This window comes from Mauremys reevesii, linkage group 12 (assembly GCF_016161935.1).
Source record: "Mauremys reevesii isolate NIE-2019 linkage group 12, ASM1616193v1, whole genome shotgun sequence".
Classification (NCBI taxonomy): Eukaryota; Metazoa; Chordata; order Testudines; family Geoemydidae; genus Mauremys; species Mauremys reevesii.
Window position 1 is genome coordinate 19,196,751 of NC_052634.1, and position 23,836 is coordinate 19,220,586.

General features: G+C 53.1%; 1 protein-coding gene and 1 pseudogene across 1 annotated transcript in view; both read left to right on the forward strand.

Moving 5' to 3' along the window:
- Positions 1 to 23,836, forward strand: part of LOC120375473 (zinc finger protein 271-like) — a gene marked incomplete at its 3' end in the record, with an annotated part of 430,987 nt that overhangs the window by 298,194 nt on the left and 108,957 nt on the right. The window lies entirely within an intron of this gene.
- On the forward strand, positions 14,809 to 15,018 carry LOC120376530 (annotated as a pseudogene).

Here is a 23,836-nt window from a genome sequence, read left to right on the forward strand (position 1 = left end):
CCATTACTGAGACCTGAGGTTGTTCTTATTTGCTGACTTGTCCTAATTGGCTGAAACTTGACAGTGGTGGGGGATGGAAGCATAAAGGCTTCGTCCTCCAAGCGACCCTGCCTGGTGTCCATCTGTATCTATTACCTCTTAATACCGGATTGTAAAAAATAGAGTGAGGTCATTTAAAGATCATTTATTTTGCAGCTTCATTTACTGTGCTAACAATGTAGCATCCTGACACTGATACGTCTGCCCATGTGACCTGTGGGTTGGATTCATTTTAGTGGGACGTGGGACATGTGGAGTATAATTTAAACTCTTAATTTCCTTATGGTTTCCCTGCAATATACTTCTCTGCTGGTGCGATTTCTGACCATTGCACGTCTATTGTATTTATTACAATAGCACAAGTAAGTCACACAAGTGACATAGTCTAAGAGCTTGGCTACACTTGCAAGTTTGAGCGCATTAAAGCAGCCCCAGGGGTCCTAACTCCTGAGGTGTCCACACTCACAAGGCACATGGAGCGCCTGGGCTCTGCAGCTGGAGCTCTCCTGGTAATCCACCTCCATGAGAAGGATAAAGCTTGCTGAGCCCTGCTGAAATGCCCTGGCAGCAGTGTGGATGACGTGTTGCATCACTGCACTGTGATTGGCCTCAGGAAACGTCCCCTAATCCCCTGAAGTCAAGTGCCCACTCTGGTCATTGTTTTGAAATTGGCTGCAGGCATGCGGATATCCCCTTTCAAAGCTCCGTTTCTGACAGCCGGCTGCTTATCTGCTCCGGGACAAAGCAACCATTAGTGTGGAATGCTGCTGCTGTGAGTGTGTGTGTGGGGAGGTGGGGTCTGCTGCTGTCCGAACACACAAGACAGCATGCTGACACACTCTCAGCCCCCAAACACACTGTCGCTCCCGCCACGTACACACAACACACTCCCTGTCACACTCCATCCCTGTCCCCCATTTGAAAAGCACGTTGCAGCCACTTGCACACTGGGATAGCTACCACAGTGCACTGCTGTCTGTGGCATTGCCAGAGCTGCTAAAGTGGCCACTCCAGTGCGCTTGCAGCTGTCAGTGTGAACACACGGCAGCGGTTTCCCTGCTGTGGTTTAACTCCCAGCGCTCTACCTCTGCAAGTGTAGCCAAGCCCTAAATTTGCCAGACCAACCGAACTCAGTAACTGCCCTCCACCACCATGTGCAGTGAGTAGGGGCATGGTGACGCACATACCACACTTGCTGGCTCAACCTTGTGCATGGTGGGGTGGCCACCTCCCCGCTGATGAGACCTGGTCCCACCATCTCCGTGGAGCTCCAAGCTGCCCTGCTGCCATCCCTGTCTGTGTTGTCTTCTCTAGCAGTTGACTGGAAGGTGAGCATTGGCCACACGCCATATAGCCGTGTTGTCTCGAAGGGCGAAAGCAGGAGGAATGGTGCCTTCATAGCCCACCCAATATTCCATAACATAGTTAAGGAAAATATTTCTCAATGAACTCTCAGTAAAACATCAGAAACAGCCAGTGTCTGCATCAGTCTACGAGCATTGGTATTTTCTTGACATTTGCCAGACCAACCTAACTAACACCTAACACCCATTTGAACCTCTTTTCACAGTTTGCTCATTCTCAGGGTCTGCTTTGTCTCCAGGCAGATCCATTGTCTTTCAGAACGGCCTTGCTCTTCCTGTCTGTTTCTCTAATTGAGATGTCGGAGTAAACACTCCCCTTCCTTCTATTCTCAGACAAACACTAGTATTAACTGTTTGCTACTGATGGGTCTAGAAAGCATGGGATGGAAATTCCCTCTCAGGATTGCACATTTCTCACGTTCACTCAGAAGCCAAATACCCATTTAATGGCCTTACAGAAACGTCTGTATCCCTTGGCAGCGAGGCACCTGGGCAGGTCGCTGACAGAGCTGAGCACCACCTTTCTGCCAGCCATCTTTAGAGAAGAACCCCACCCTAGAGTCACCCCTCCCTCCTTCAGCACCTCCACGTCTGTGGCTCTGAGCGGCAGTAGGATGCTTAGGGGGTGAATCTGGGGCTGGGAGGGGGGTAAGGTCGGCCTGTAAGGAGTAACCAGGTGGGGCAGACCCAGGGGGAGGCTGTGGGCTGCTGGTTGGTTGTTGGGATCCAAGCTCTAGATCAAAGCTGCACAGTGACCTGACACCCAGGGTTATAAGGCTGACATAGTGACCCCCTTACTGGCCTCGGTGAACCCCAAACTCTTGTTACTAAGGGCATTGAGGAGTCTCTGTCCCTTAATAACTTCTGGGAGCTCCCCAGCAGGCTGAGGGCATCAGCTGCCTCCTCCCACACAGGTTAGACTCTTGGTGCTGTGCCAGCCGCCCCCTCGCTTGCAGGCCCCGTGTAAGAAGAAGAAGGCCCGGTGCTGGCAGAAGAGGGTTTTGATTAATCGAGCTCTGTGTTATGGGCACAGGACGCTTCCACTCAGTAGCACAGCTGGGGGGGAGCAAGGGGAGCAGCTAAGGACATCGGGTTCCTCCGGTGGGGGTGTGGAGCAGCCGTTAGTTTTCCTGTTTGCACTCCTCTGCGGTGTGAAAATCGGGGAGGGGAGGCAGAAGCCCCACTTCCCTCCCGAAATGACACCCAGTGGGGGAAGCCAGGACAACAGGGCGGGGCGGCAAGTGGCGGCCAGACTCTCACTGCCAGGGTCTAGTCTAGCTCAGGGTCCAGCTCAACCTCCTCCCCCCCCCCACTGCCCCCAGTCCCCTTCCACCACCAGGTCAACCCGGGCACTAGGGCAGGAATGGGGTGAGGCAGCAAGTTAAGCTGAGAAAGGCAGGCAAAAGCGAGTCTTGTCTTCATGGGCCACTCACAATGACATCCTTTTTGTGTGTGTGACAGAGCGATTCTGGCGGGACCCAACTGAGAGTGCCAAATCAGGACCAATTGCTTAAACAGGGCAGTTACAGCCCTAGGCTGGGGTTTTTCCACCTCTAAGGCAAACCAAACCAGCCAGACAAAAAGGACTTTGGTCTCACCCCACTGGCTAACCACAAGTCACACAAGCAATTTCCTTAGACACTCCAGTCTCCCAGTATCACCACCAGTGCACTCGTCCTGGGGATGAATGGTTATGAAAACCAACACCCCAATAAAAGAAAAAGGTTCTCTTGATCCCAAAGGACCAAGCCCCAGACCCAGGTCAATATACACATCAGATCTTACCCACAAATCACGCTGTTGCCAATCCTTTAGAATCTAAAATCTAAAGGTTTATTTACAAAGGGAAAAAGGTAGAGATGAGAGGTAGAATTGGTTAAATGGAATCAATTACATACAGTAATGGCAAAGTTCTTAGTTCAGGCTTGCAGCAGTGCTGGAGTAAACTGCAGGTTCAGATTAAGTCTCTGGAACATCCCCCGCTGGGATGGGTCAACAGTCCTTTGTGCAGAGCTTCAGTTTGTAGCAAAGTCCTCCCAGAGGTCAGAAGCAGGATTGAAGACGAGATGGAGATAAGGCATTAGCCTTATATAGACTTTTCCAGGTGTAAGAATCCCTTTGTCTTCACTGTGGAAAATTACAGCAAAATGGAGCCTGGAGTCACATGGGCCAGTCCCTGCATACTTTGCTGAGTCACAAGGCGTATCTGCCTTCTCTCCATGGGTCAATTGTGTAGCCGATGGCCCTTAATGGGCCATCAAGCCAGCTAGGCAGGGCTAACATCAGCTTGTCTGGGATCTTTCCCAGAAGCAGAGCATAATACAAAATACAGACAGTACAGAGCCAATACTTATAACTTCAACTACAAAATGATACACAGACATACAGACAGCATAATCATAACCAGCAACCCAGAACCTGGTCTTAGACACCTTATATGACCCCCTTCACTTAAGATTTGGTGCCAGTACAGGACCTTGGTTGCAACCCATGTTCTATATGGTCCCAATTTATATCAATAACGTCACAGTGTGCAACTGCTGCAAAAACATCCTAGGCAAAGAAGCAACAGGCCAAAAGACTGGTATATAGCTGCCAAAGTAGCTCAGTTGGGAGAGCATTAGACTGAAGATCTAAAGGTCCCTGGTTCAATCCCTGGCTTTAGCAGGTCTTTTCATCTCTCTTTGTGCAGGGGTGGCTTGTTTTCTAGGAGGGCAGCATCACCTTTGTCTGAGGCAAATACCTGATTTTGAGCTCCCCAGCAGGACAACAGAGAGCATGGGCTTCTCCCCCTAGTTGGCCCACCTGACCTATAAGGATGAGAGATGGGAGCTGTCTTTCCCACATGACGTATTTGTCCACCCAAAATGGCGGGAACAGAGTGAGGCAGGACGGCCCTCGGAGATGGTGCCAGAGGGGACAGGGACTTGGGAGGAAAGCTCCTCTGCAAAGCTGAGTGACGACAGTACTGGGGAAGGGGCATCTGGCACGTGGAATGTGGCAGGGAGTCAGAGGCCCAGGAGGAGGCACTTGATGCTAAGGTGTGAAAGGAAAGATCTATGGTGGGAACTGGCTCCCTTCCTCTGGACCACACAGTGTTTAGTGTTGGGGGGGATTTTAATTGTGTCAGCCAGCCTGAGAACCGCTGGCCCTGTTTTCTCGACCATGAGAGGAAACGTTTTTACAATGAGCACTACCTGGCGGAGGTCTGTAGCAAGGTCGTCTTAGAGGACGTGTTTCTCCGTAATGGTGCCAGTGGGGGGTGGGCAGTAGCCTCCTAGTCGTCTGACCCGAGCTCACAGCAGCCCAGAGGGGGTTCACCTTTCTGCGGGGACAGACCAGGAGTCACACTGACCGGATTTACGTGAAGGAGAGCACATCAACATGGCTAATCTATGGGGCATGGGGTACTAGGTGAGTGGCAGAGGCTTCAGGAGCTGAGAGTTTGCCTGACCCCTCAGGGACACAGTGTGAGGTGGTGTCCGAGGCATCTCGATGAAAGGAGCAGAACAGGATTTACTTGGGGTGGGGAGAGAATTGAGAGTGGCTCAGGGGGTTGTACTGAGGTATTGCCCGGGTGAGAGACTGGCTAAAACACAGGCCTCGTTGTGAGCAGGATTTGAACCCGCGCAGGGGAACCCTATTGGATTTCAACTCTAACACCTTAACCACTCAGACATCACAGCTGTGAGCCAAGAACTGCCCCAGTGCCAGAGAAACTGGTAAAGAATCACACTGCCCAGACGTGAAGTCATTTGAGCTACAGAATTCCCACCACAAACCTGGCTCCCAAAGCACAGGGGGGATTGGGGGTTTGTTCTCTTTGCTTAGTCATGTGCAGTCGCACAGAGAGTGCGTTTAAAAGTCTCCCCTCCCACAGAGCGGGAATGGGAAATGATTCTCAACTTGAAGCCTGATGTAGGGTGACCAGACGTCCCGATTTTATCGGGACTGTCCCGATATTTGCTTGTTTGTCCCACGTCCCGACCGATGTTTGGTCGGGACACTGGACAAACAAACAATTTTGCCCTCTGCTCCGGCACACAGGCAGAGCCCGGAGGGACACTCGCCCTCCCGACTCCGCCCCTTCCTTCCCCCATTGGATCCCTCCCCAAATCCCCGCCCTGGCCCTGCCACCAGCCCCACCCCCTCACTGCCCCATTGGATCCCTCCCCAAATCCTTGCCCTGGCCCTGCCTCTTCCCCAAGCATGCGGCATTCCTCCTCCCTCCCAAGTTTGCACACGGGCCATGGCCATGGCCGGGAGCGCAGCACGGAGGCTGCTCCAGCCCTGGAGCCTGCGGGGCAGCGCAGTGGGGCTGGGGGCAGTGTGGAGCGGGCAGGACTCATGTGGGCAGGGGGCAGAGACACACGTGGGGCAGACACACTCCTGCCGGGAGGGCCTGGGCCTGGCTGCCTGGTTCGCCCCTTGACCGAGAGCTGCAGGAGAGACCTGGAGCGCGGCTCGGCTGCAGAGCTCGGAGCCCAGGCTGGGCCCAGGAGCGAGGGGATGGGGGAACTGGGGGTGTATTGGGGGTCGGAGCCGAGAGTTGGGTGGAAACGGGGCTGTGCCACTGCCGCCTGGTGGTGGAGGGGGAGCCTCCGGCTTTTTTTTTTTTGCTCCGCCTCCCGCGTCCCGATATTTCATCTTTGACATCTGGTCACCCTCGCCTGATGTGAATGAGGATGTCTGGAGCAAGGGGCCAGGGACTGGCCTCTGCTAGAGAAACCACTGTCAAGTTTTAGCCAATTAGGACAAGTCAGCAAATAAGAACAACCTCAGGTATCAGTAACTGCTACAGGTAGCAAAGTCTGGTCCATCAATAACCAAAACCTAAATGAAAAATTGAAACCAAAAACAATGCTTAATTTAAAACCCAAACACTAAGAAAAACTTTGTTTTTAAAAATAAAAACTAACAAATGTCATAAATTAATAATTTCAACATTTTATTAAAAAGGTGTGCTACAGCAGGATGATAAAATAACATAAAATAAATAAGTCTGACCACTAAAACCTCCTATAAAGGAATCAAATCTTTGAATACTGGCCAATCTGTATAAAATATGCAGAACTATGTCAAAACTGGTGTTGCAGGTCAGCCATTCGAATCCAGCAAATGTCATTTAAAAGCTCCATTCCAACTAAAAAAAACCAAAACAACCCAATAAACCAAAACAGTCACAGCCTGAAATAAACCTACACATAAGCAAAATTAAACCTGTGCCAACATTGGAACAAACGATGTAAATTTCTAATTCTAACTTCTTGTTTCTCCCAGGAGGAAAGTGTTTTGCACCCCAGTAACCAGGCTGTCACTGCAGCTTTCCTTTCACTATATAAGGAGCCTCGCAGCTCAGATCAAGTGCCCTGTGAAGGTCATCCTATCATCATTACCCAGTCCGCTCATTTATTCATGCCCACGACTATCCATAACCTGTTTGTATGAGTGATGTACCCTCACTGCTTGCTGGCTGTACCTTGAACCCACCCACCGTATACCCCACATTGGGGACATGACAGACTGTGTATATGTATATGCCGTCTAATACCAAAATGCTAACATCCCGCTACAACCTGTATGTTACCCCCAATGACACAATAACTGATGCTTCAAACACTTTGTATCATTTATTTTTAAATATTTTTAAATATTCTCTAATAAACTTTAAATCTGCTCTCAAATTTCTCTAAAAGAAATTGAAATTGTATCTTTGCACTAATATCCCAAGTGTGCAAGTCCATCCCCTCAGAGCAGCCTCACACCCTGAGCCCAGGAGAGACTCCCAACTGGTTTGTGCATTTGTAACCCTGGGGCCTGAAGCTGATGAGAGAAAGGGAAGTGAGCCATCATGGAGGTTTCTGATACCACCTGCTGGGAGCACAGGGAATTGACTGAGTGATATCCTGGCTAATTTTCACCTTGTTCTCCGCCAGCAGGCTCCACTGGAGAGATCGGGAGTGACTTGACCATGGCAGCACCCTATTTACATATTAAAAGCCGGCATTTTGGAGCCATTGGGGTGAAATGTGAGTACTTTTGGGGTTGGGACCCACATGAGAAGGGATGTGGAGAAACTGGAGAGAGTCTAGCGGCGGGCAACAAAAATGATTAGGAGGCTGGGGCACATGACGTATGAGGACCTACAGGCCCTATCGTGTATGTTAAGCTAAGGCAAAGTTAGCATATCTATATATTGACCTTTATCTTGTTACTTAAATAGAGAAGTACCCACGCCTGTCTAAGACCTTTACTGAGACCAATCGACAATGGAGAATGGCATAGGGAGTTTTTCAGTGTTGTACCCACAGACTTGACTTAGGTACACCACAAGGGAACTTATGTGCATATGTACATGTCATCAACACGCACAAACATACTAGCCTATGAAGGAAGCATACCCTAATGTTTTGTGGGTGATGAATGAAATTTGGGCAAAGGAGGAAGGATTTCCAGCGCTTGTGCCCTATAAAAGAGGTAACCCACCTCACTAGAGCACTTCGCTCTATCATTCTGACTTACTTCCTCCACTCTCTCTCTCTATCAGTTAAGTTAAGTTCTTAAACTTTAAGTTTCAAGGGAACTAGGCTAAGCTCGGTTTCCCTAAGTTTTTATTCTTTGTTTATTAGGTTTTGATTTTAAGTTTAACATAGTCAAGTGAACCCTAAGTAACACTAGCTTTTTCTAAACAATGCATCTTTCACTCAAGAATTGAGAAACCTGAACTGCAAAGCTGGTCTTGTGTCTCTTACCCACCAGGTTATCAAGGAAGGGTGTGAGTACATTAACCAAAACTTTGTTGCCTATAATGCCATATGTATCTTTTGAATAGCAGTAATGCAACTGTAACTTTGTAACTCAATTAAATTAAATTAAATGTAAAATAATAAATTAAATTTTCATCATATTATCCAAATTAATATTATTAATACATCCTAAATCAGGCTACATGGGACAGAGAGTTGGAGTGCAGGGGGATGAGAGCACTGGCTCTGGGGGGTGCAGACTCTGGGGTGGGGTTGGAATGAAAGGTTCAGGGTGCAGTAGAAGACTGAGAATTAGAGCAGAAAATTGGGCTGTGAAGCCTCTGGAACAAAGCAGGGAAAAATAAAATTGAGATGCAAAAAGAAACAAGGCTAGTGCAAAAAAAGAAGAAAAATGAAAACTGCAGAAAGAACAAAATTTCCCCCCTGCTCTCTCTCTCTCTAGAACATCTTTTCTCTACTGCAACAGCAACTCTACTAGACCTGGGTTGAAAACAGAACTTCTTTCCCCAGCAACTCTAGTAAGACCAAAACGGGTGAATTGAGACAGAGCTGGATCATAAACATCTGACCCCCACAGATCTGGTAGTCCTCGCCTGGGACGGGGAGGGGCTCCTCTCCTCTCCGTATGGGACATGGCGGGATGAGAGATGTGACAGGGCTTTCCGGGAAATCATTATTTGCCTGATTCATGTGCCAGTCCTAGTCCTTGCTGACCCAACCAACCGTTTATCCTGCATGCTGATGCCAGTTTGAAGGGTCTGGGAGCAGTCCCGTACCAGGAAGTGGAAGGTAAATGTAAATTTGTAGCCTTTGCCAGCTGAGGACTGTCTGATAGGGAAACTCGCTATCCCATCCACCAGCTGCAGTTCTTGGCCTTGAAATGAGCCATCACTGAGAAATTTCGAGACTACTTGTCTGGTGCTCAGTTTCAGGTATGGACAGAGAACAATCCACTGACTTATGTGTTAACAAGGGCTAAGCTGGATGCTACAGGGCAGAGATGGGTGGCTACTTTTGCTAGCCATAGCTTCAGCATTCAATACCAGTGAGTTGGTATAATAGAGAAACTGATTTATCAGGACCACCAATTCTTGGCTGGAGGGAGGATGTAAGCAAGGTCAGAATGAACTCTACCCTGCCATCTGTTGGTGATGTGTTGTAAAGGCCTTTTGTTGCTGATGTGCATGGTCACACCCACCCCACATTGCATGATTGGGGTGCTTGTCCAAATAGTCATTTTGGCTGCTGTGGGATCCCCAGTCTCTTTGTTATTAGGGCAGGAGTAATAAAGTGTAGTTATCCTGGTGATATGAATCAAGGACAGTAGAACAGTACAGCAGGTCATGATTTCGGGACTCACCCGAACCTATATAATTCTCATTAGGCAAGGGACATGGGTTCCAAAGCATGATGAATTAAAAAAGAGTGAAAATGAATATGTGTAATTAGCACTACAGGTCTCTTTTAATGTTGGTAAATGCACATTATATAGTTTTCTTTTCTCTTTAGTTTAAAGAAAAATATTTATATTTCTACTAAAAGTTTAGTTTTGTGACACAGATTTAAAATTATTGATACTTAAATTAGTAGGCTCTGATTTTGGTTAAAAACCAGAAGTTGTAAACAACTTCATAGTTGAGTAAAATGCTCTTTTCCCCACAGACAACAAAGAAATTTTGCAGAAAACACTGTGGGATAGGGGTGGCTGAGAGCAGGGTCCACAACTTTTTTGGCATATGCACCACCTCTGCAACCAACCTTTGCTACCTCACTCCATAACCCCCCACACAGAGCAGCCTATTATCACTCAGGACCAAAAAAGACCATGAAAGAAACCTAACAGCGTAAGTTTAGGACAAGCAACTGCAGCACTAACAACAATTATAAGAGATTTAAAAATGCCTCTGCCTTTACACACCAGAAAGGACATCAGCAGCACTGAGCAAGCCGGCCAGCCAACAAACAAACATCCATTCCAACCTCCCACCAGGTTTTGGTGGTTTGGAACCCATACCCCTTAATGGTGAGGACTTTCCAGGCGAGGGTGAAGCTTTCAGGCCTCAAATGCCAGGTACAGTTACTCTGTCCTTGAGCCAAAATAAACGGGAAAATACACTGGATTACTCCTGCCCCAATAACAAAGAGACTGGGGATCCCACAGCAGCTGAAATGACTGTTTGGACAAGCTCTCCCATCATGCAATCCGGGGTGGGTGTGACCATGCAAATGACATCAGCCCCAAAAGGCCTTGACGACAGATCACCAACAGATGGCAGGGGAGAGTTCATACTGACCCTGCTTCAACTAGATTGTGGCAAAGATTGCAAAACACCGAACGTTAAATTCACCAAACGCGGGTCAATCCAACAGGAAAATACACTGGATTATTCCTGCTTCCTCTCCCACAATGCTCTGCTCCCACACTTGCTCACACGGCTCCGGCCCTCCAGTTGGGCCCCTCCCCCTGCCTGCCTGCCCTGCCCAGCTCACTCCCCTGGCCAGCTCCGGCTCTTCAGCGCCACCAAGAGCCCTTGACCAAGTGCCTCTGCTGGGCCGAGCTCTCCTCGGCGGGCCGGCGGCTGCGTCAGGGGCTGCAGCCCAGCTCAGAAAAGGACGGGGCTGGACAAAGCTGAAACCTGATTTCAAGGACACTTCAGTGATGCCCTAGAGTCGTAGCTGGGTCCAGTCCCAGGAATGATCAAAATTGGGATTTTAATCGGTTCAATTAAATGCTCTGCCGGTGCCCCTGACTCCCAGCCCACAGCTCTGGCTTGTCGCTGGGGCACTGGGCAATGCTGTGGAAGTGCGCTATACACAGCCAGTCCGGATTCTGCGGGAGTTTCCTTTCTCTGAGCAGGCTGTCTGCAGGGCAAGAAGCTTATGCAGCTTCAACCTTCCTGGGTTTGACCCTTGAGCATTCAGTATCCCTGTCCCACCAGCTGCATCCTGCTGTGCGACTGCACATGGCTAAGCAAAGAGAATGAACCACCAATCCCCCCTGTGCTTTGGGAGCCAGGTTTGCGGTGGGAATCCTGTAGTTCAGATGACTTCACGCCTGGGCATTGGGATTATTTACCACTTTCTCTGGCATTGAGGCATTCCTGGGCTCAGAGCTGCGATGCCCAAGCGGTTAAGACGTTGGAGTCAAAATCCAATAGGGTTCCCCTATGCAGGTTCAAATCCTGCTCACAGCGAGGCCTGTGTTTTAGCCAGTCTCTCACCCGGCAATACCTCTGTACAACCCCCTGAGACACTCTCAATTCTCTCCCCACCCCAAGTAAATCCTGTTCTGCTCCTTTCATAGAGATCCCTGGGACACCACCTCACACTGTGTCAGGCAAACTCTCAGCACCTGAAGCCTCTGCCACTCACCTGGTGCCCCAAAGATCAGCCATAGCCCTGGTTCTGCTCCTCTCTCTAGAGTGTGAAAGGAGCCAAGTCAGCGACTCCATGGGAGCTATGGGGCTGCAGAACCAACAGAGAAAAAATAGGTGCTCAGCTTTTCAGTGGGGTGCAGGAGGGGCTGGCGGGGGATGGGGAGGAGCAGGGAGAGGAAGAGGTGGGGGAGGGAGAGGAATGGGGCAGGAAGATGCAGGGTGGGAAGAGATGGGACCGGGGTGGGGGCTTGGGGGGAGGGGTGGAGTGGGGGCAGGGCCTGGGGAGGAAACGGGGGGAGTTGTTCCGGGACAGCCCTGAAGGGAAGCACTGACTATCACAGTGACAATAGAAGTGCCCAGCATTGCGGGGGAGGCTGAGGGAGATCCGCACTCACCAGGTCTCTTCTCTCCCCCACGGTGAGCCAGACACTGCTCTCTCCTGGCTCTCACTCTAGCAGCTGGACGCCAAGGAGCCATTTCCCCACAGGAAGTGCATTGAGTGCCCCTGTGGTGCTGGGGGGCTGGCACCGCTGCTGCCTGTGAGGCTGGCAGGGGGGCCGATGTCTGCACAGACTCTCAGCTGCCAGGCCGGAGGGGGCACTTGGGACCTTACCAGACTGGCTCAGTGAAGACGGGGGGTTGACAGAGCAATACAGATGCTCTCCAGAGCACGGAGCAGCAGCCGCCCATGCAGCCAGGCATTGAGCATTTCCCACAGCCTGGAGCCTAGGGGGAGGCGGCAGCTGCTGTTCCAGCTCCTCGGGGACAGGCCCTGTCAGCCAACAGCCACTTCTTACTCCCCACAGCTAAGGGCGCCGGGTTCCTCCAGTGGGGGTGTGGAGCAGCCGTTCATTTTCCTGTCCTTTTTGTGTGCAACTGCTGCCAAAAACATCCCGGACAGAGAAGTAACAGTTCAAAATACTGGGCAGAGGGGCTGGAACTGGGGGGGCTGCAGCAGCCCCTGGCTTGATGTGGTTTCCATCACACCCAGGGGTTACAGTTGGTTCCGTGGCTCAGCACCCCTCACTATACAGATTGTTCTGGCACCACTGGCCTAGGGTCACCGTCTAGTGCTCAGGGCCTGCCTGGCTCTCCTAGAGCAGGGCGAGCACCCAGCTCTCCTGGGGCAGGGCTGGCGAGAGCTCTGGACAGATACTAACAGCGCCGGGGAGCCTGGACGAATATTAGTTGGACAGAGGAGCCTGGGGCAGTTTTGTCAGAGAGCAGAAATGAATCCCGAACACAGCACTGGAGCTGCACTGCTCAGTGCGTGGGCCTGGGTCTCCTGCACAGTCTCCCTGCACCCCCTCGTAGCATAACAAGTTCCCTGCAGAGAAGCAGAGGTGCGGGACTGAGAGCTGCGGCGGGTGCTGCAGCACCCCCATGTCTCACTGTGAAAAGCTCCAGGTGGTGTGGGAACAAAGCCAGCATTATTGTGCGATTCCAGAGAACCCCGGAGCTATGCTGCCCCTGTGGAGTGTGAGCAGGAATTGCATGTTTTCACATTGCTTGTGAACACACCTGGGTACAGTTCACAGGCTTTCAGCACCCCTGACAGGCTGATTACAACACCTGCAGCCAATCAAGGCAGAGCTAATCAGGGCACCTGGGTTTAAAAAGGAGTCACTTCAGTTTGTGGTGTGTGTGAGGAGCTGGGAACAAGAGGTGCAAGGAGCTGAGAGGGAGAGGGAGAGGGAGAGGGTGTGGGTGTGCTGCTGGAGGACTAAGGAGTACAAGCGTTATCAGACACCAGGAGGAAGGTCCTGTGGTGAGGATAAAGAAGGTGTTTGGAGGAGGCCATGGGGAAGTAGCCCAGGGAGTTGTAGCCATCGCGCAGCTGGTACAGGAGGCACTATAGTCAGCTGCAATCCACAGGGCCCTGGGCTGGAACCCGGAGTAGAGGGTGGGCCCGGGTTCCCCCAAACCTCCCAACTCCTGATCAGACACAGGAGGAGTTGACCCAGACTGTGGGTTCCACCAAAGTTGAAGATCACTGAGGTGAGCAAATCTGCCAATAAGCGCAGGACCCACCAAGGTAGAGGAGGAACTTTGTCACAGCCTCTAATTGCAGCGTTTTTAAATGATCTGCATGGTGCTTGCAGGCTCCTAACACTTGCCACAGCAGCTCCTTTTAACTTCCATTCAACCATTCCATTCCATTCTGTACTTATGCCGATAGGTTGACTTTAGGTCTTTAACTTTGATTGGTAGCTGAGAAGATGGTAAATTGGACAGAAATATGTTCTTCATTTGCTTGTTATTTCCTGACTTCTTTATTCATCGCTTTTTCCTTATTTCCCTGCAGATTTACTAGATCTGGGTGCTAGCAGGGGGACCTGACGGGCTCCTTATTTTCTGATTTCTTTTGGAAGCATTGAACTTGCCAGGGCACAGTCAGAACCTGGATGCTCATGTAAATGTAACACCTCATGCTCAGCTTTAGTTCTGTTTCTCAGCTCTTTTGGAAAATCGATCTTTAGTCTGACATGTAGCATCGTTGCATTAGGAGATGGCTAATTAATAAGACCATAAACCTTGGAAATCAAATGGAACCTGAAGTCCATAGAAGACCCCAAAAGGTCCTTGGGGAGTGAAGTGCAAGTTGAGGAAGACTTCCCTGCACAGCTTCTCTCTCAATTCTCGTTTTCCTGTATTGAGCGCAAAAGTCGGGAATCAGCTCAGGTTAGGGTTATACCATGTGTGTGCAGTGGTTAGACAAGGAACTGGACTGGTATGGAGCAAAACTATCTTATATGTGCCTGATGACTGTACGTTTGAGAAGGAGCAGAAAAGAGCATTGGGGCTGTGGTATAGCGCTTGCATACGCTTTCTTTGGCCTGTTTTGCTGTAAGAGTTAACAGTGAGAGATTGTTAGTTACAGGTCAGTGGGTGGGTTTATGCAAATTAGGAGTGTACAGGGAAACCAACAAGAGGAAGGCGGCTGAAAGACTTCTCTGTCTTTGAACAGAATTGTGTGTTAAGGGCTCTTGCTTTGAATTCTTCCAGTGGAGTCATTTTGGGGAAGTGATCATCACTTTGAGTTACCTAGTTATCAAAGCCTTGTGAATGGTATTTGATGTGTGTCCGGGAGCTCCTCGTGCTGAAGTAGAAAGCAGTGGGGGAAGAGTGGCTGACTAGCATCTGAGACTGTGAGCATCACTGCTTGGTACTAACATCAAGGTGTTTTTTCTTAATCAGTTTAAGCTCAGATGGGGTGAGTAGTTTCTTGACCTATCCAAGGTCGTGATCAAGTGTCTTGATGTTATTGGTCTTTTGGCCTCGAGATAAAAACCTGGTCTGTGTTTTGGGAACCTTGAAGAAAAAATTATCTAAATTATATCTGATAGGTCCTTTATTTGAGAACTTTATATTAAATTGATTTTTGAAACAAGGGGACAGAATAGGAGCTTGTTCTGTCCACCTCCTGCATTAACCTGGTATTGCAGTGTCTCCAGGACCAGTGCCTTTCCTTCTGGGGAGAATTGTCTGGTTAAAAAGGTGGAAAGTATTTCTCTCTAAAAATACTGATTTGAGAAGATTTTTTTAAAGTAATTGAAAAATCAGGTGTCTTTAGCACTTTGTTTTTTTCATGACAACATATTGTTAAAAAAATTTGGGTGTGTTTTTTGAGTCTACAGATGTGAGTTTCTTTGTCTTGCTGGAGGATTGTTTTAAAAACTGGAATTTCTCTGTTTGCTGTGACTCTTTTCAACAATATGAGGGATGAATGCTTTTTGGACTGAGGGTCTGTTTGGGAGATGGTTGGTTGGGGGGGGAACACAGATTGGTAATATTTGAGGTCACATGTATATCACTAACTGGATGAGTTACATAGACTTCTCCTCACCCAGCCAACGTTCCATGTATCTTTACTGAGCCTGCTGCCCACCATCCCAGAGCAGAAGCCTGAAGGCTGAGCCCCACCACACGTGGGAAGGTCGGGAACTCCCACTGGTTGCCTGCTCCTACAGTGTTTATGACTCTGGAAGGGGGTAGGGACCAGCCCCTGCAGGCAGCCCGGGGGAAGAGCCGCTGCTTTGCTGCCCCCGACTCCCCCTCAGTTACAGCCCAGGAGGCTGTGGCCACAATAAAAGCCCCTGGTGGCCACATTTGAGAAATGCTGGAGCCTCACAGTAAACAAATCCCAGCAGGTTTGTCACTCCCTGTCCCCCACCCTGGGGATTTCCTGCCCTCTCCCACACAGACCAATCTTCCTGGAAGTTCCCACCCTCTATGTATTTACTGCCCTTTCTCCCCGCCAAGGGAACCCGCCAGCAACTCCCTGATCATCCCGACCTCAACTGGCTCCACTGCAGCCATTTCCCTTCCCCGGCCCCTGGAAGGACGGAATGAGCTGGAGCAAAACATGGATGTTGCGCTGCAGCCTGTTAGGGCAAAAAGGGCAACTGGGGACATGTCAGAACAGGAAATAATTTCCCAGCACAATTCCCCCCAGGCTCTTTCCCTGCACACAGATATTCTAGCTTGTCCTGCATGGGACAGAAACATTCAAATCTAGGGCTGTCAATTAATCGCAGTTAACTTACACAATTAACTTTAAAAAATCATGATTAATCTGTTTTAATCGCACCGTTAAACAATAGAATACTAATTTAATTTTTTTTTGTTTTTCTACATTTTCAAATATATTGATTTCAATTACAACACAGAATACGAAATGTACAGTGCTCACTATATATAGTTTTATTACAAATATTTACACTGTAAAATATAAAGTACTGTAGTGCAATCTCTTTATCATTACAGTGCAACTTGTATATGTAGATTTTTTTTGCTGTTGCAGAAGTGCACTCAAAAAAAAAAAACAATGTAAAACTTTAGAGTCCAGTCAGTCCTACTTCTTGTTCAGCCAATCGCTAAGACAAACAAGTTTGTTTACATTTACTGGAGATAATGCTGCCCGTGTCTTATATATGTCACCTAAAAGTGAGACCAGGCTCTCTCATGGCACTTTTGTAGCCAGCGTTGCAAGGTATTAACGTGCCAGATATGCTAACATCCATATGCCTTCATACTTCAACCACCATTCCAGAGGACATGCTCCATACTGATAACGCTCGTTAAAAAAAATGCATTAATTTGTGACTGAAGACCTTGATGAAGAACTGTATGTCTCCTGCTCCATGGTTTTATCCGCATTCTGCCATATATTTCATTTTAAGGCAGTCTTGGGTGATAACCCAGCACATGTTGTTCACGTTAAGAACACTTTCACTGCAAATTTGACAAAACGCAAAGAAGGTACAATGTGAGATTTCTAGAGATAGCTACAGCGCTCGAGCCAAGGTTTAAGAATCTGAAGAGCCTTCCAAAATCCAAGAGGGGCGAGGTGTGAAACATGTTGTCAGAAGTCCTTAAAGAGCAACACGCTGATGTAGACGCTACAGAACCTGAACCACTAGACAGGAAAATCAATCTTTGGTGGGTGGCATCTGACTCAGATGAGGAATATGAAGGTACTTTGGATCGTTATGGAGCAGTACCTGTCATCAGCATGGAAGCATGTCCCTGGCCTCTGATTGCTAGAAGCTGGGAGGGGAGAACAGGGGCTGGAGCTCTCCATGGCCGCCTGGTCTGGTCACTCCCTCTGAAGCCCATAGCCAGGGCCAGCCTTAGGGGTGGGTGCCACCAGGGAATTGCCCAGGGGTACCATGGTCAAGGGCAGTGCTGTACAGTAGCAGAGAGGTGTGTGCTGCAGGTGTAAAGTCAGAAACTGTTCCCGGCTGGCAGGGGAGTGCTGCTTGGGATGGTGCCCAGATTTCTCCCTGCTCCCTCCCGGCATAGGGGGGGGGGAAGAGAAGGGGGAGATAGCGGTGATGAGCGGATACTGCTCCCCCCAATGTTCCTCCGTGCCCCCCTAGGGGGCTGTGAGGGGTGAGCAAGGAGCGACATCAGGGCTCCCTGCCTCCAGGTCACCTTCCCCACCTGGGCTGCATAAGGGGAGGACAGAGAGCAGCAGCCCAGGTGGGGAAGGTGACCTGGAGGCAGGGAGCCCTGATGTTGCTCCTTGCTCCCCCTCTCACAGCCCCCTAGCGATGTGCGGAGGAGCAGTGTTCAGGGGCGGCGGGGGGGGGGAGCGAGCAGCAATGCCAGCTACTCCGTGCATCCAGGTCAGTTTCCCCAAGTGGGCACAGGAGGGGGTGCAGGGGTTAGGGGAAAAGGGGGCACAGTGCAGGGATTACGGGTGTGGGAGGAGGCAGGGGTTAGGGGTGCAGGGGTTAGGGGAACTGGAGGGGGCACAGGGTTACGGGTGCAGAGCTTGGGGGCACCAGAGGGGGTTCAGGGGTTGGGTGCCGGGGGTGTGTGTGCAGGGATTAGGGGGACAGTAGCACAGACCACACCTACTCCTCCTGCTTTCTCCTGACACCAGCATCACCCTTCCCAGCATCACCTCATGGCAGCATCTGCTTCCAGACTCGCACCAGAAATGGGAAGTCTGGGCCCTGCCTGGCAGCGGCTGTCAGGAAATGGAAGCAGGAGACACGACCACTCCCATGGTGCTGTGGGGCCCGTCCTGGCTGGTGGGAGATGGAGGCAGTGGACACGACCACTCCCATGGTGCCGTAGGGTTTTCAGGTGGGGTGCCCCCCCCCCCACGGGTTGGGCTCCAGGGGAGGTTTGGCATCTTAAGGGACTGGGGGGGGTTGCTTGGAGGAGGTTTGAGGACCAACAGCGAAGGGGAAGTTGGACACTGGCCAGAATACCAGGGAGACAAGGCAGGTGAGGTGATACCTGTTACTGGACCAGCTTTGGAGCCACACAGGGTCTTCTTCATGCAGGGGAACGGTGCTCAGGGCATCACAGTTCAATAGAAGGTGGAACGCTCTGCCCCGGACACCAGACATTCCCCTACTTCCTGGAATGGGGGGGCCTGTCCCCATTGTCCTGTAAACAGCCCCACCATGTACCCAGAGGTGGCTGCATCTTAGCACCAAGACACCAGTGGTCACTGCTCCAGAGGAGATGGTACATACAGGCCACTGCCCTACGTGGCCCCACAAGTTACTGCCGCAAGAGGTGAGGTACACACAGGCTACTACTCAAACTGGGCACCTGGGGTCACTGCAGCAATGGTTGTGGGGGATACATGCAGGGCACTGCTGCACATGGCCACCAGGGGGCACTGCTGCAATGGTGGTGGTGGTGGTGGTGTGTGTGTGGGGGGGGGGTTATAAACAGGCCACTGCCTGAAGTGGCCACTACCACAATGGTGCGGGGAGAGGGGGAGGGAGATACCAATAGGGCACTGCCACACCAGGGCACCACAGGGAGGTCACTGCTCCAATTAGTAGAGATACACATCGGGTAGTGCCCCAACTGGGGGCCCTACCCCAGAGAGAGAGGGGGCTGGGGAGAGAAGAGGAAATCAAAGGCCACTGCCTCACTTAGCCACCAGGGGTCACTACCTAAATAGGGGGGACAAACACACACACAGGGCACTGCCCCACCTGACCAGCAGGGGTCACTGCCCCAATAGGGGGATATACAAAGGGTATTGCCCCACGGGGATGCCAGGGATCAGTGCCTGCCATACCTGGCACAGGGGTAGAAGGGATAGGGTGACCAGATGTCCCGATTTTATAGGGAAGTCCCAATATTCGGGGCTTTTTCTTATGTAGGTGCCTATTACCCTCCACCCCGTCCCGATTCTTCACACTTTCTGTCTGGTCACCCTGTGGGGCGGGGGCAGGGAGAGAGGGGGCTACACACAGGGCACTGCCATACTTGGCCACCAGTGCACATCCCTAGTGGGGGAGTGACACACACCAGGAGCTGGGCTCACGGCCACAAAAGGGTTGGAAGATACCCAGGGCACTGCCTGACACGGCCGCCCAGGCACCCTGCCACCTTGGGGGAGGTGAAGAACACACCTCAGGCACTGACTCCTCTGGCTACCAGTGCTCACTGGCCCAATGCAGGGGTTGGGGGGAGTAAATACACACAGGGGACTGCCCCACGGGGACAACATGAGCCACCAAGATGAGAGTGGGATACGCAGAGGGCACTGCCCCAATGGCTGATATACATACAGGGCCCTGCCTCACCTACCCACCAGCGCTCACAGGCGCAATGGCAGTGGTGGGGTCACATAGGCAACTGCCCTCAGTGGCCACCAGGGGTCGCTGCAGCAATGCTAGGGGGATACATGCCAGGCATTGCTGCCTGCCGCCACCAGGAGTCACTGCTCCTACAAGAAGGCACCTACAGGACACTCCCGTGCCTGGCCAGCAGGGGTCACTATCACTGGGGAGGGGTATGGGGAAGCAGAGAAAGAGCAACTAACTGCAGTGGGGAAAATCGTCATCTACAGGGGAGAAAGAACGGACTCCGCTAGGACATCGCACCAACTCCAGCCAGGCTGGATACCAGCAATTCGGGGCTGGAGCAGCTCCAGCTAGAGGCTGGGCGGAGGCAGATGACCTCAGTCTCTGTGCTGAGCAGGCAGCGAGGAGGGACAGGGAACCCCCCGGCCACGGTCTTGCTGACCAAGGAGGGGGAGATCTGTGGCAGTTTTGGAGTAGCTGGTTCAGCAGCCGTGAGCCGCACGCTTGTCCCTGCCTGAGCTCTCCAGGAGCACATAACACACAGGTGTGCACTGCATGTAGGCACCAGTTTAACGACAGGGCCAGACTCTGCTGAGTGCTGCCTGTGAGAGACAGGGGCAGAGTCAGACGGGCAGATGCGGGCAGGAGATGACGGCCAGCGGCTATGAGCTGAACCCATCACAAGTCCAGCCTGTGATGTCACCATCCGTCCCTGCAGCTCTCCATCTGTTCCGCTGTCTGTCAACTCTCAACCTCCCATCCGTCCCCAATGTATGCCACACACACCCCTTCACCCATCTGCCTCACACACGTAGAGAGCCCAGAGTGGATGGGTGTGGGCGGGTTGGAGGACCCCACAGTGGCTGAAAAGGGGAACCTGGCAGGTTGGGGGGTAGCAGAGATTGGAGATGAGGAACCTCACACCCTGGGGATGGACTGGGGCAGTGGGGGTATGGGAAAGTGGGGCCCAGAAATGGAGAAATGGGTTGGAATCAATTAGGGGTGGGGCGAGAGGAGGAAGTCGGGGGCGAAGGGAAAGGCCAGGCAGAGTGTACAGGAGGACGCTGGGGGCTGAGGGATCCCCACAGGCTGGAGGCAATTAGGGGTGGGGCGCTGAGGGGGAAGAGGAGGGTGGGGTGCTGAGGACAGGGAGGAGGAGGAGGTTGGGGCGGGCGCTGAGGATGGGGAGAGGAGGAGGTCGGGGTGGGGCACTGAGGACAGGGGAAGAGGAGGAGGAAGGGGGCGGGGTGCTGAGGACGGGGAGGCGGAGGAGGGCGGGGTGCTGAGGTCGGGGTGGGGCGAGAGGAGGAGGTCGGGCGGGCGCTGAGGATGGGGGGCCAAAGGGAAAGGCCGGGCAGAGGGGACAGGGTGGGGGAGGGGACACCGGGGGCAGTGCTGGCGGGAGGGTCACAGCGGGGGGGGGGACACTGCGGGGGCAGGTTGGGGGGGCTGAAGGGCCCCACGGCCCCAGGCTGCCGCTTGTGGGGCTGCTCCCAGGCAGCTCAGCCCCCCCCCCCGCTGCGTGGGGGATTTGGGGGGGGGCACCGATACCTACATCCAGTCTGTAGGGGGCCCTGGAGGGCTTTGGGAGTTCATGGGGGCACAAATACCTATGTCCAGGCTGTAGGGTTCCCTCTGGGGCTTTGTGGGGAGCACATATTCCTACTTCCAGGCTGTAGGGGTCCCAGGGGGGCTTAGGGGGTTTGTGGGGGGCACAGATACATGAGTCCAGGCTGGAGGGCTCCTGGGAGCCTCAGGGTATTTTGCCGCCCCAAGCTGCGGGGGGGCTGTAGGGGCCCCGCAGCCCCAGGCTGCCACTTGTGGGGCTGCTCCCAGGCAGCTCAGCCTCCCCCCCCCCCGCTGCTGCCCCCCAGGCCCAGCTGGGGGGGGTGAAGCCCTTTCACTCCGCGTTGCCTCTGCCCTGTGCCCCCCTCCAGATCCCACGCGGGATTCGAATTCCAACGGCCGCAGCGCGACCCGGGGTGGGGGGGGCAGCGAAGCCTCAGGGCGAGGGAACCGGGGCCTCCCCCCACGCGCCGAGTCTCTGTCCCGCGCTCTCTCTGCCAATCAAGGAGCGGGGAGGGGCGCGGCGAAGTGACGAGTTACGGCCCCTCCTCCAATAGAGGCCGCGTGTGTGAGAGAGAGAACTACGCTTCCCAGAGTGCACCGGGAGGGGGCGCGTTGCCTGAGCAACCGGCTCGTCACTTCCGCTCTGAGACGAACCAGGAACTACAACTCCCAGCCTGCCCCGGGGCACCTCCTCCTCGCCAGCCCAGGTAAGGGCGGGTCCCTGGGTCAATATGACACCTCCCCCGCAACGCAACTCCTCATCCCTGCCCCCCCCAGAGCCCTGGCCCCGCCCCACTCCGGCTCCTGATGCGAACTCGCGTGTCCCGGGGGTCTCGGCCCGGCCCTGCCCCCCCCCGGCAGTGCCGTGCCCCAGTGTCCCCCGCCCCGCCTGCTTCTCCCTTGGCCTCGTCTCTCCCCACTGGGGCGGGGGCGGAGGGGCAGCTTTTGGATGGAGTCATATGGAAATACGGGGGGCCAGGACTCCTGGGTTCTCCCCCAGCTCTGGGAGGGGAGGGGGGCGAGGGGGGTAGAGTGGGGGAGGGGCTGGGGTGCCTGCTGCCCTCGCGGTGACCAGCAGAGCCCCCTGCAGCTTGCCCCCCCCCAACCACGCGCTTGGTGTGCTGGTGCCTGGAGCCGCCCCTGGGTCCAGCCCCTCTGCCCAGGCAGCTCCCCCAGCCTGACACACACACACAGACCCTGCACCCGCCCCACCCCAGGGCTCCTCAGCCCAGAGGGGAGCCCCCCGGCTGAGTGGGGAATCAGAACCCCTCGAAATTACCCTGGGACCAGCATGATCTGCCTCCGCCCTGCCCTGCTCCGCATGTATTCGGAGTGAGTCAGTTTCCCTGTCCTGCCACGTGTCTCTTCTCTTCCCTAGTTCCTTCCAAACCATCTCATTTCCCTGCACCCCGGGCTGGGTCTCTGCCAACCCCCCTTCTCCCCTTGCCCCCAATATCTCCCTGCTCCTACAGGTCTATAGGGCTGGATCCCTCCCTCCCCCCTCATTTCCTGCCTCTCGGGGTCTATTGGGCTGGGTCTCTCCTCCCTCCATCCCCTCCCCTGCCCCCAATATCCCTCTGGGGCTCTGCGGAGCTGGGTCTCTCTCCCTGCCCCTGTGCTCCCCCTGCACACGATGTCCTGGGATTGACTCTGATTCCCTGGACCAACATTTCACCCCCACCCACATGTTTCTTCTCTCCCCCAGCTCCCTCCACCCCACCCCATTTCCCCTGCACCCCAGGCTGGGTCTCTGCCAACCCCCTCTCCTCCTGACCCCAATATCTCCTGCACCTATGGGTCTGGGTCTCTCCCTCCCCCCGCATCTCCCCATCCCCTCATCCCTTCCCCCAATATCTCCCTACCCCAGTCTGTCTATGGGGCTGGGTCTCTCCCTGAAGCCCCGCCCCCAGCGCGGGACTCACAGACAATCCCCGCCCGGCGGCTGTGACGTGCGCTGGGGCTGTGACGTCGGGTGACGTGTTCACTCTCTGCAGGCAACTCATTCACTGGAGACCAAAATCACAGAAGGTGTCGCATGTCCATGGGCGGGGTTATGCAGATGAGCAGTGTCTGGCAGCAGGACGGAGAGCAGAGAGAGGAACCGAAGGAGCCCGGTGGAGAGAATTCTCTGCGTGTGGACAGAATCCGGTGTGAGGAGTTCGTGCTGTGGGTCCCTGCACTGGAGTCACTTCGGGGCAGTGATTGCCACTGAGCTACATATTGACCAAAGGCGTGTGAATGGGGTGTGATGCCTGGCCGGGAGCAGCTCATGGTGATAAGAAAAGCCATGGGAGCAGCAGATCCTGTCCTAGCAGGGGGCGGGGTGGCTGTGAGGTTTCTTTGCACCCATGAGAGGGTGTCTTGTGGGTGCAACTAGACTCTTCCCTTCTCTGGTGGGCGGGGCTTCTGCTGTCTGCCTGGGGGGAGGGGCAGATTCTGTGATGTCACAGCTAATGGGGGGGGGGGGTTTGAATCATGTTTCTGAAGTGGGAGAGCAACTTCCCCCGCTCCCACTCACTCTCCACTAGGGCGCTGGGCTGGGATCTCTAGGGAGGGAAGCACAGGAAAAAACAGTCTCCCCTATAGAACCCAGGAGTCCTGGCTTCCACTCCCCCTGTTCTAGACCCCCTCCACTCCCTGGGCCAGGGATAGAA